Raw genomic sequence first — 11,522 nt, forward strand, 5'->3', positions numbered from 1 at the left:
ATATCTTGACTTCAAAAAAGCCTTCGATCTGGTATCCCATGATCACCTCTTGGCAAAACTGGCCAACTGCAGCCTTGGGTCCACCACGATTTGCTGGCTGGTGTTATCTGTCAGCTCCATGTTCTGGGGGAACCCTGACACAGGACACAGACTGTCTGACTCACAAAGAATCGCCATCTCCCCCCCACCCCCACACCTAAACAGAAACTGATTAAGATGCAGTGAGAGACACACCTAAAACCCTCCAGATAAGGGTGACAAAAGTGAAACAACTGGCCTAGGTCTCATTTGCATCGGAGATGGGAACATTGGAGATGGGCATTCATTTACATGAGAGATGGAGAATAGAAAGCCTGAAGCAGAGACTGCGGTGAATTCTGGGATCAGTGAAGCAGGGGAGCACTGCATGATGGGGAAGCTGTGTTCCAAATGCTAAATCAACCCTCACACCCAGCTCAGCATTTATCAGACCAGTTCTAATCTGGATTTACAAAGGACTTTTCCTCCTCCCCCACCCCTCCCCACACACACCTCTAAGCAAAAGTAAGTTTAATACGCATCTCGGGCCGTACATTCCCCGGTCCCACTATGGGAGGCTGATGTAAACTTAATTGGCTACAACTCGGTTGCCGGGTTAGGGAATGCTGAGGCAATAGACCGAGTCAGAGGGGGTATGGGCAACATTTGAACAATGGTACACAGTTCATCACAGCGTCCAGCCCGTTGGAGCCCTGCCCACAAGTGTTGTCATACTTTTCCCGAGACGACTGGTGGAAGTCCTCTCCACAACAGGTTATGAACGCTCCAATAATTGCCGTACATCTGTTAAAAGACTATACTAAGATCTGGAAAAGTCATGCTAAGCTGAGGCTTGCTTACAGCAAGTAAAAATCCAAAACCCTGATGCTGCAATCTATTGTTTCTGAAGACACCAAGAGATATCCCATCAAGTATATAATGTCAAGCTGGCTCCCAAGTAGGTGTTTCCTGAGTATCAATCAAGTTCCTGAGATGTTCCACCCAGACAACCCCTTGTCAATAGAGAGGGCAATTTGATTTACACTATTGAGAATGCCTGAAAGAAGCTGAACTGGGGATATAAAAATCTGTAAAAGAAGCAGCAGTGTGTGTGCTGACACCACTCGCTTTCTTCTGGCGAGGCTGCAGGAGGCAGATCATCTCCCTTCAAGGATTGTGCTGAGAACTTTGACCTGTCAGCTCCGCAACCCGAGTGCCTTGGACTGGTGAGATCCCAGCTCTCTCTCTCTTTTCTCTTCTCTCTCTCTAAGCAATAGATTTCTGAACTTGAACTGTATTAGTTAAGCTTGAGCTAAGTTTCCTCAAATACTTAGTGAAACCAGGGTATACTGTAACTGTTCGTGTTTGTTTTTCCTTTGCATGTCTATCACTACTAGTGTCAATATATATTTCATCTACTTAGCAATAAATAACTTTTATAGTCAAACTGGTGGTAATTGGGTATATTTTTCCTTCTTTACTTCTCTTTTCCCCACTTGCTCCGCAACAACGCCCCTCTTACCTAAGCTAAAGATCCCTGTGAACCCAGAAATACTGTGGGGTCTGCTCATCAAGAGGCTAAAAGATTGGGACGTGCTGAGTTTGAAACACATAAGGGGATCAGCTTGTACAGGCTGATTGACCCAGTTTGGCTCAGACGTGCCCTAATGAACTGAATGCTGGCCCATGAGGGTGTCATCTGGACACCCAGCCAGATTCAGAGGTATTCTGTTTAACTGTGTGCTTGTGTCTGACTAGTTTATTGTTGCTCTGATGAACTGATTCTTGGCATATGAGGGTGTCAGCCTGTCCATGCTGATCAACCCGACCAGGTCAGGTGTGTCACATTAATCTGTGTGTGTTTGTGTGTGTATGACTGATTTGGGGACTGGAGGAACCCAGCCCCACTGAACTGAGTCCTGCAAGATAGCTCCATTGGGGAGTGAGGGCTTGCAGAAGGGAGAGATACAGCTCCATATAGAAACACAAGTAACACAAGCAGCACATTGATAGAATTACCAAGACCCTAGCCCTAATAAATGAGCACACCTCAAAGTAATAGGCAAATCTGGTAACACTGGGGAATTGGCTCCATGGTCAGACCCAGAGGGTGGTAATTGACAGAAGTCAATCGTCAAGGTGCCCTGTGACCAGTGGGGTCCCCCAAGGCTCTGTCCTTGGACCTATATTGTTCAACATCTTCATTAATGATGTGGACACTGGAGTCAGAAGTAGACTGGCCAAGTTCGCTGATGATACCAACCTCTGGGATAAAGCATCCTGGGGACAGGAGCGTGATTCAGGCTGACAATGACAGGCTCAGGAAATGGGCGGATGAGAACCTGATGGTGTTTAACACTGAAAAATGCAAGGTTCTCCACCTTGGGAGGAAAAACCTGCAGCATCCTTATAGACTCAGCAGTGCTACACTGGCTAGCACTACGGAAGAAAGGGACTTGGGGGTCATGATTGACCACAACATGAACATAAGCCTTCAGTGTTATGCTGTGGCTAGTAAAGTGAGCAAAATGCTGGCTTGCATCCATAAATGCTTCTCAAGCAATCCTGGGACAGCATTCTCCCACTGTACTCAGCCTTGGTGAGGCCACAGTTGGAGTGCTGCATCCAGTTTTGGGCTCCACAATTCAAAAAGGATGTGGAGAAGCTTGAGAGAGTCCAGAGGAGAGCCATGCGCATGATCAGAGGGCAGGAAAACAGAACTTATGACTACAGGCTGAGAGTTATGGGGCTCTTCAGCCTGGAAAAGCGCAGGCTCAGGGGTGATCTGATGGCTACCTGTAAGTTTGTCAGGGGTGACTACCAGGATGGGAACAATTGTTCACCAGAGCACCCCAAGGAATGACAAGGTCGAACAGTTATAAACTACTGTGAGACCGTTTCAGGCTGGACTTAAGGAAGAATTTCTCTACTGTCCCAGCCCCCAAGGTCTGGAATAGCCTGCCATCAGAGGTGGTTCAAACACCTATATTGAATGCCTTCAAGAGAAATTTGGATGCTTATCTTCCTGGTATCCTATGAACTCAGCTGACTTCCAGCCCCTCAGGCAGGGGGTTGGACTCAATGATCTTCCAAGGTCCCTTCCAGTCCTGTCTATGAAATCTGTAATTAAATCCCATTTTCTCTCTTGCTTCTCCCCAGCCAAAGCTAAATGTGAGCTATCGCTGCATAAAAGAAAAGCATAAGTACACATCTTCCATAACAACTTCAACATAAATAATCCTAACTTCCTATGATTCTATGGTTAGGATCTCATGCTATCAAAGACTGGGACTGTTCCAGGTTTTGTGAGGAGTTGTAAGCAAAAAGAGGCCAAGAGAGTAGGGTTACCATACATCTGGGTTTTCCCAGACACGTCCTCTTTTTTGGACCCCTGTGCTGTGTCCAGGTGGATTTTTAAAATAAGACCAAATGTCTGGGTTTTCTGCTCTCCCGGGCTGGCTGTCTGGGGGTGGCACCAGCGGGCAATGTGTTTGGCTGTCAGGGGTCACGTGCTCCCTGCGCAGGCTCCAGCAAGCTCCCAGGCAAGAGATGGAGAGAGAGCAAGTGAATGAGAGAGTATGTGTGTATGAGCCTGTGTGCGCAATGCAGGAGCTACTTAGGCAGCAGGGCTGGGGGCACAGGGGTCTGGGGGTCGGGAGTGAGGGGCACCAGCAGGGAGTGGGGGGCCAGGGTAATGCTGTTTGGGAGTGAGGGACACTGACATGGCTGGGGTCAGTGGGTCCAGAGTGAGGGGCAGCAGCAGGGCTGTGGGCATGGCTTGTCTGTAAGGGGTAACAGATTGGGCAGGGCAGGGCAGGGCACCAGCATGTCATTGACCCCGCCATCATCATATTCCCCCTGCCCCACCCCCACCACCCAACCCATGACAGGTGTCCTCTTTTTTGAACCTGGAAATATGATGACCCTACAAGAGAGTGCAAAGGCAGTTTTACGAAGCCTTCTTGCTTTCTAAATTCCGTGGTGTGATTGGAGTCAAAGGGGCTCCTGGTGTAAATTACAGTATCTTCAAAGATGATTTTTAACTTACAGCAGTCTCTTTAGTGTTGCCTATGGTCTGTGCAGCAGCCCAGAGTCTCCCCCAGACATCTGTCCTGCTCCTGCTCCCTTGCCTGTCTCCAACATTACACCTATTTAAAAATAGTGCAGGGCCTCTTGCACAGCTATCCCTTAGTACCTGCAAGCAGTGTTCTGTGGTCTACAGATAAGGTCAGAGTCAACTCATTATTCTGTATTCTTATTGCCAGAATATAATGGCAATATCTTTGTTTTTATCAAACCAAGCAACTAGTTTGCCTTATGAGCAATGAAAGCATTTTACTATAAAGCTTTTCAGTAATGAGAGAATGAGAGGTAAATAGAACAATTTTTCTTTAGTATGTAGTTTACTTAGCGCACTCTACCAATAAGACTTGTGCTAACTAGCATCTGAGAACCAGAATATGAAACAGTATCACTGCCAGATTTTGTTGTCTTAAATGAGTAAATCTTACTACTTACAAGTGTTGGTCATACAAGCTTAGGTGCATTAGCTTTATTGCATTCAAGAGGACTACTCACGTGTGTAAGCTGTGCAAGACTTTTGCAGATATGAGCAACCCTAAGCCAAACAACCAGTTTCTCTAGGAATGTTGGTTCCTCTCCCTTCATGGACAAGAAAATTGAGATGTTAGTTGTACAGACAAAACTAAAAATAAAATTCAAGAGATCCTAGCACCTTATTTTAGGTTCATATCACTAGATCTTGCTACAGATTCAAGAGAAAGAGAAAAATATTTAAAGTATCTATATAATACTCCCTGATCTTCATCATTATTAAAGTCTTTAAAGGCTTAATCATTTTGCTCTGTCACTTTCTTCCTGAAGTTCTGGATGAGGATTTTCTGCTTATTTTTTTTAGTTGCCATTTTAGGCGGAGTAGACGAGGAAGAGGCAGCAGTTTCACAAATCTTGCTAAATCCGTGGTTCAAGCAAGTTTCCCCTTGCAGCAATTACTCATTGCAATAAACATGTTTTTACCTTTAGCTGCTGATCTGCCAACCCAGCCCTCAGGGGAAAATTGCTGCCCCACCTGTCAGCATGCAAATATGTTAGGTATGTTCAACTGAGCTCACTGGAAAGTGTGAAATCCTAGTCAGCAACACGTGGAATTGAATGTTGCCTTAATCTGGTTTTGATGAAAGTTTCTCATTATGCTAAGACCCATAGTTTTTGAAGAGATAAAAAAAAAAAAGCCGAGATAGATGTTTTGGAATCAGAAAAAAACCCACCTTGCAAGAGTTTACTCTCCCTTGGCATCTACCTATCGCTGCAGAAAACCTATGCTAAACACACACATAAAGGAAACTATTCTTGGGAGCTTCTGAAATTCAGACACAGAACAGCTCAAGGGCTTCTGTTACCTGTCCCTCTTCTTAAATGTACATTTATCAGGTGTCTGTTGTTCTCTCCAGATGATTACTAAAGATAACTTCTCCTAAATCCAGCTTAATCAAACAGTTTGTGGGGAAGCATTTGTGCTAACTAATGTCATAGAATATCTTTTATTGCATCCTGTTTAGTTTTTTTGATGGTGAATCTGTGTTGGCTAAAACATGTTTACAGGGCAAAAAATGCTGTATTTGTTGGCAGAACAGAATTTGTTGTACTGGAATTCAAGAAATAAACAAATGGCTGCGATGAAGAAGTCCAGCACCAGGTCAACTGTGCCAGTGCTGCCTCCTTCAAGCTGCAACAATGTGGATTTGAAAAGCTCTTCAGAAGTCGACAAAGGTCCTGGTTTATAAGGCTGTCGTGCTGACCACCCTCCTCTACTGCAGTGAAGCCTGGACCATCTACTGATGCCACATTAAGACCCTTGAGGGCTTTCACCAGAAGTGCTTGCATCAAATGGGAGGACTGCCGGACTAGTGCAAGCATTCTCTATGAAGGTGCATTCACCAGCATCAAAGCCTTGCTCTTGAGAAATCAACTCCAATGGATGAGCGACTGCATCCGGATGCCCAAGAACCACCTCCCCCACCAGATTCTTCTCCAAGCTCTCCAAGCTCTCCATTGGCCAATGCTCAAAGGGCAGCTAAAGGAAACGTTACAGAGACACACTCAAGGTCACTCTGAAGCACAGAGGCCTCTACACTAATGGCTGGGAGGAGCAAGCTGCTGACTGTTTGGCATGGCACCACCTGGTCCACCAAGGCGCGCTCCACTTCAAAGCCCAAAGACTTGATCACCATAGGCACCGACTTTGGTGTTTGCTGGTGGGTGGGTTTTTTTGTTATTTTTTTTTGCATTTCTGTGCTGAGCCCTGCGCAAACCCAGAAGAGGCAGCACGTTATTCCAGCTGCGTTCACCCAACATTTGTAAAGATTGAGTGCTTTAGTGGGGCTTTTTTGGTGCTTTCATCTAATAGCTGATTGAATCAGCTTTAGCTAAAAGTGTCAAAAAGTGCTGCTGAAGCATCCACCTGAGATGGAACAGTGGTGGCGGAGGAAGGAAAAGGAGACCAACCTGGGGCTGTGAATCTCACTCCCAGTCACCTGAGGACCCATCAAGCCTGACGGACATCATCCTCAACATTGAGGGACCGCCACCATATCCTGTGCAGCCCAAACAGACTTTCGATAAATCCTTGTTGCCTTTGCTTTTACCAGAGAGATCGAATTTACCAGAGAAATCGAATTGAACCCAGAGTTGATTGTTGAGAGTCTTTTGCTTCCTGAGGGTGAAGCTGTCTACCTATGCATCAGGTTCAGTGTGGTTTAGAAGAGCACTCCAAAATTCCCCAAGGAACATTGTCATCTTTAACCATGGACTGGTGGTCCTGTGTCTATCTGTTTTTTTTCCTCCCCTTATGCTCAAGCGAATTAGAAGTACATTCACTGATGTGTAAAAAAAGGGCAAATAATGGAAGATTATCCTTTGTTACCTCTAGAGATAAAGGATTTTTTTGCCTCTCTGTGAAGGCTGAGAACCAAGGTGCCAGTTAGGAAAGGGATTTTTGCAGTGAGAACACTTACATGGTCTGCATACTGCACTGAGATCACCAACCCTTTATGCAGTGGTTATCATTGCAATACATCTTTGCACAAGTGAACTGGAGTTTAATCTTCTTTTTATCTTAAGAATCATCAGTTAAATTCCAGTTATGTTTATTCTCAGTGTTGATATGAGAGACCTAAAGAACATACAGTTGCACTTCCAAATACCAACATTATTTTGTACTGGCAATTAGATATTTGCATAAATATATGAACTGAGCAGCTATATTGTGGAAGGTGGTTGAGGCACTGTGAAATCTGTGAAGATGTGTACTCTTCCCTTACTTTTCTGTAGCAGAGAGACAGGACAGAATGGGCATAAAAAGGTGTAATAGTGAAGTTCTCAGAGTAGCTTTAGGGATTGTAAGGCTTCTTGTTCAGTGTTAAAAGAAAGAGGTTTCTTTACATTGTTACTCAACTAATCCTTATTTTTCTAGTCACATTTCTGACTATAAATTATATTTTAAAGAGAACCTTCCTTTTCTCTGGTGGTTTATATGTACACATTGGCACACTTCTCTGCCAAAAAGCATATAAGATGGTAGCTTACCCACTGGTTTTGGACAGGAAGCATCTTTGTGTTACGTGTTTGCACATTACCTTATGACCAGGGCTACAAAGTAATAATAACATAAAAAATAATAGTCCCTAAAATAGATTACTATTTTTCATTTAATTTAATTTTTCATTTCAGTTCATTTAATTTTTCATCCAGAGTGTGATCTATATTCTGTTTCTTTTCTTGCATCAGGCTTATAAAATAAACTTCAGTTACAAGGTCAGATGAAAGCAATGGAACTGCATAGGTGTTACCAATAGTCTAACTGGATGTGCTGGACTTTTATTATAAGAAGTAGACTCCATCTTTACTCTCAAATTCCAAGTTGAGTTTATAGAACTATCACTTAGAAAAAAAAATCCAAAATCATTAGCACTCACAGGTGAAACGCCATTATGTTTCCTTTTAACATCTACTTTTCATATTAGAATTGCAATCTAAAATGATACCCACTCTCTGTACAGTGCTTACTATGAAAAACTGAGTCTGTAAGTCATTGCTTACAACTTATGCTATTGTGGTCTGGAAGGTCTCTTTTCTGAAGCATTGGAAACATTAAACTCCTAAACTGTGTTTTTGTAATCCCATAAATTACATTTTGTAAATTAAATTATAAGATTGCACAGTTTATGTTTTAGCTACTAGAAAATGCAGCTATCTAGGTAGCAAAAATGAATATACATATCAAGAAAAAATGAATGCTGGGATACATGCTTATACTGTCTATAGGTGAAGGGAGAAAAAATTATTTGGGGGGACTGAGCACATGTGCACAGGCATGCATGCGCCTTCCCAGTAAGTAAGTTTCGGGCCCCGGTAAAAAAGGAGGGAGTGGCAGATTCCACTGCTGCATGGCGCCTGGAGGCTTGGGGGGTGCACAGATGTCCTGGGGTCAAAAACCCCCCACCTCACTGCAAGGTAGCAGGAAAAACCTGAATGTGTGGTGTGTGGCTATGGACATGGAGGGCAGATATAGCCTCACATTCTAATATGAAAAGTAGATAGTAAAAGGATGACATAATGGGGTTTCACAAGTGAGTCCTAGTCACATGTGGAGTCCTAGTCACATGTGAAGGCAGCATGTACCTCCCAAAACCAGAGCCTGGCCAGCTAGAGCCGTGGCCAGCTGTGGGCCATGCTCCCAGCTGCAGGATAAACATAGCTGCAGCATGGCCCCCAGGACCCCAGGTAAGGCTGCTGGTCCCAGGACCCCAGCACAGTTGCTGGTCCCAGCCTCCCCTACTTCACCCAGGGTAATCTGCTGCACACCAGAGTGTGCATGGTATGGTCATTCCCTGGGGACAACTAGCAGTGGCACAAAGTGTGGCGTCAAAAAAAAAAAACAGTGCCAAAAAAAAACAGGGCAGGGCATGTGGCTGCAGGCCAGGCTCTGCACACCCAGATCACCACTTGTGGGGAGGCCCCCAACAAAGTGTGCTGCTGCTAGTTGTACCTGGGGAACCAAATGTCCACGTTCATCTGGACACAGCACATTTGTCCACTGTGGAGCAATGCTGGGCTACAGTAATTCTACAGTGTGCCTTTGCCCTCAGTAGGTAGAAGACCAGTGTCCATGGATAAATGTTCAGGGAGGTTGTTCGCAAGCTTTTTTGACTATGTGCCCACCCCATAGTGATGCTTAGACACTGTTTGGCACTAACTTGGCCATCCACAAGATTGATCAGGACTGGGCCAGGCAAATGCATGCAGGAGTTAGAATTAATCATGATTTCTGTTAATTTCTATGATGTCAGTGGTCCTGACAATGCTGCCCCCTTCTCTGCCACATTTTATTCTTACCTTTAAAGACCTTTAAGAACTTGAGCTCTTCTTCAGAGTTTTTGCACACCTCTTATCACATCCCTTCCACTAAGATGCCAGTCTTCATTACCCATTTGTCTGCTCACAAACATTACTCACATCACTTCCTATCAGAGAGATGCACAACTCAAAGATTTCTTGAGGGTAAGGTTCACTAGCAAGGTTCCCTTTCTGACGGATGCCCCTGCATGCAGTCCACAGGCCATATGCTAGGTATCCCTACCCTGTACATAAAAAGGACTGTTCAAAATGATTGGTGCCTGCCCACCATAGGCACCGACTTTGGTGTTTGCTGGTGGGTGGGTTTTTTTGTTATTTTTTTTTTGCATTTCTGTGCTGAGCCCTGCGCAAACCCAGAAGAGGCAGCACGTTATTCCAGCTGCGTTCACCCAACATTTGTAAAGATTGAGTGCTTTAGTGGGGCTTTTTTGGTGCTTTCATCTAATAGCTGATTGAATCAGCTTTAGCTAAAAGTGTCAAAAAGTGCTGCTGAAGCATCCAATCTTTACAGATTAATGCAGAGCTGGGTTGAAGGAACTCATTGCTTCTTCTGGTTTGTTTTTTTTAATGTCTACAAGTGGCCACAGAGATCTAATTTGTAAAATCAAAACAACCATGGCTCATGGGTGCTGAGCACCTGCTAATTTTGTTTGCTGGGCATTTGAGCCCTGGAGCATGCATTAAGTCAGTACCAGTGCCCACCTTCAAGTCCTCTAAGACAGGTCTCTTTTCTATGCTTTTAGTAAAGTGCCAACTGACAATGGAAAGGAGGGCAGGGATAATGGATATTCTTAATGTTTCTTGCTCACTTGTAGCTATAAAAAACAGACTTGAATGCTGTTTACTATACCAATAACTACCCTAGGAGATGTATGTTCCTATTCCCAGTGCTTATACCCCGCTCCACTATTCCCTTAGTTAAACCTGTTTACTGAATCTTAACCATCACAATGGTCCTATGGGGTCTTTGGATACTAAAATTACCCAAATAACATTGGAGAATTTGGCTCCGTAATGACCATACCTCACTTTTTCTGGTAGTGCTTGAATGTACTACTGTCTTTGCTTAATGAACTGCATAGCCATTCACATTTGTGACCCTATAGAAAGTTAGCCATCATGTTTCATCCACACTGTTTGTAATTAATTTTGGAAACAGCTTGTTTCCTCTTTCTCTTTATTAGTGACTCATAATAAAATTAACTTTTACTTCGTGATCTTACATCTCAAAGGGAGCCTGGTAACCAGACCATCCTCCTCACCTCACTCCTGCTTCCACATTCTTGGTGATCTGCTTTGAAGTGAGGTAACCTAATGGAGAACATGCTGCCAGGTCAGCTAAATTGAGTTTCTCCACAATAATCTCATTAGATTCTTTATAGTGTTTTACAATATATAATGCCCTTTCAAAAGAGGAAAATATATCTTATTACTGAGTTATAGAATGTTAGAGAAATGAAATTTATTCCATCCATTGGTAATGTACTTCCCTGCTATCCCATTCCCACACACACTGGTAAAGGGCTGATCATTGCCTTGTGAATGAATAAAATCTTATTGTACAGTGACACAATTATGTAGGATTTTACAGAGCTGTACCATGTAACTATTTAAAATATTAAAACTCCCATACACACTGAAAGATTGAAACAGTTTCTTTTGAGCCTTTCCCCCCACCCAGATTATTATTAGTAAATGAAGGTCTCTCTACATCTCCATTAACCCAGAAAAATTGAGTAATTTCTTATGATCTATAAATGTCAGTAGTCCATGGATCATTGGAAAACTCCTTTGGAATCCCTGCCTCAGTGTGTCAAGGAAATAGCAATGTATGTTGAAGGTCAATATGCTTCAAAGCATCCACAAAATACCTCACCCAAAAGCATACAGTAAGGTCAGCTCAATACCAGGCAGAGAGTCATGCTCTGCATTTGACAAACTTTGTTTTTGTTTTGTTTCAGCACTTTCAAGGCCAGATTTTCAACCACATTCAAAGCTAACTAGTTTTGTCAACTCAAGTGAAAAAGTCAAGCACAGAACTGCCTGATTTTTCATGTATTTACCAGTAT

The 11,522-nt window shown here is 43.6% G+C and overlaps 1 long non-coding RNA gene across 1 annotated transcript in view; it reads left to right on the plus strand.

The window, feature by feature from the left end:
* The window catches only part of LOC149857280 (uncharacterized), a 38,464-nt gene extending 27,392 nt beyond the window's left edge, over positions 1-11,072 (plus strand). The window contains exon 3 of the long non-coding RNA XR_016444279.1: positions 5,668-11,072. This is a non-coding gene — a long non-coding RNA (uncharacterized LOC149857280). The remainder of the gene's footprint in view (positions 1-5,667) is intronic.
* The last annotated feature ends 450 nt before the right edge of the window (positions 11,073-11,522 follow it).

Source organism: Crocodylus siamensis, chromosome 9 (assembly GCF_052110815.1).
Source record: "Crocodylus siamensis isolate JL-2025a chromosome 9, ASM5211081v1, whole genome shotgun sequence".
Lineage (NCBI taxonomy): Eukaryota > Metazoa > Chordata > Crocodylia > Crocodylidae > Crocodylus > Crocodylus siamensis.